This window comes from Palaemon carinicauda, chromosome 13 (genome assembly GCF_036898095.1).
Source record: "Palaemon carinicauda isolate YSFRI2023 chromosome 13, ASM3689809v2, whole genome shotgun sequence".
Taxonomy (NCBI): Eukaryota; Metazoa; Arthropoda; class Malacostraca; order Decapoda; family Palaemonidae; genus Palaemon; species Palaemon carinicauda.
In genome coordinates, this window is record NC_090737.1 from 61,266,243 (window position 1) to 61,268,189 (window position 1,947).

The window sequence follows — 1,947 nt, forward strand, 5'->3', positions numbered from 1 at the left end:
TATGGGAAGGGTCACAGAAAATAATTTGGAACGTGACCAAATCTTTACTAGGGGGAGGGGGAGGAGCAGTTTGTTTTAATGGTAGAACATAACACTTCATTCTTGATATCATTCATAGAATAGACTTTTCACATGTGACATATTGAAATATGGGTCTTTCCGAAATTAGTTTCGAGTGCATGATTATAAATTACTAACATAAATGTATTGAACTTCAAGATTTTAAGTATCTTTCAGATACTAATAACTGTATATTGTACAAAACACTAAGTCACATTTGAGAAGATTAACATGAAAAGAAAGGAATTAGTTATTTGTGAAGACTTCAATCCTTGGATGGATTGCGCATCAAATCTTGAAGCTTGAGCATATAGTGGGTTATTAGAATCATATCAATTAGTGAGCAATATTGACTGTGCCACTACTTTGACTGGAAAGTAGTTGGACCTAGTTTTAAGTGATAGAATGACTAACATTCTATCTGGTAAAAAGGTAGAAGAGAAGTGCGCTATCTCTTCAGTGATCAAACTTATTACGTTTAGTCTACCTCTATAAAAAGTTAGGCATAAATTAAACTTCTCCACTTTGAAAATTCTAGAGAAAAGAGGGAAAAGACGTAAAAAAATAAACCATTCATAATTCAATGCATAGTTAACCAGTTTCATGAGGAGCATTGCTAATAAGGAAAACAAGGAGTAATTGAAGAAAAAAATAAATTTGGAAGCGCAAAAAAAAAAAAAAAAAAAAACGTTCTCTTTTAATGAAATAGGGAAACGTCTACTTAAATATATAATAAATAAAAGGAAGATATGAAAACTAAATAAAAAAAGTTTTCCTTTGAGTAAAAAAAGAACAAGATCAAAGAAAAATGTGCTCTTTCGATTAAAAACGAGTTACTGGTATTAAGAAAAATACTCGTTCGAATAGAAAGAAATGACAATAAAGTGTTCCTTAAAAATGAATAAATAAATAAGAAAAAATCGAAAGAAGTCTACCATAGAGTAAAACATGCTCTGATATTTAGAAGTGATTGCCTGCTTGATAAGAAACATATACAAATGACCAGAATAAAAAAAAGACCCTCGCATATTAAGGAGAAGCGGGTATGGAAAAGTGTTCCTTCGAATAAAACTAGGATTATTTGATGGAATGAAATTAAAGTAAAAGAATAACACCGATATTGAAAGTGCTCCTCCGCATATCAGAATGAGAGGGGTATTTAAAAAAAAAAATCGTTCAGTGAAATAGAAAAGGATAGTGTGAAAAGCTCTCCTTCAAGTAAAATAAGAAAGAAAAGAAAGCAAGGCATAGAAAACTAAAAAGGAAAGAAATCACCCCCTCAAAAGAAAGTAAAAATGGAACAAATTTGTAAGAAAAGAAAGTGCACCATCGAGAAAAAAAAGAATTAGGTATTAAGGGGTGTCCAACGAATAAAAGAAACTCCCGGGTATTAACAAACCTATATTTTTCCAATGAAATAAATACTTATGATTATCTATTTTAATGAGATAAACACACATGTTTAAAAATAGCAATACTTCTAGTCACCGGAAAGGGAAATGAATAATACATTTGTGAAAGAATTTGAGAGCAAATAGGATTATAGAATAAATCTTAGGAAATAGCCACAACTAATCTAACGTTACACAAATCAACCAAACCCCGCCCAATATATATATATATATATATATATATATATATATATATATATATATATATGTGTGTGTGTGTGTATATATATGTATATATGTGTATATATAGATATACAGATATATATATATATATATATATATATATATATATATATATATATATTTATCTATCTATCTATATATATATATATATATATATATATATATATATATATATATATATATATATCTATCTATCTATCTATCTATCTATCTATCTATCTATCTATCTATATATATATATATATATATATAT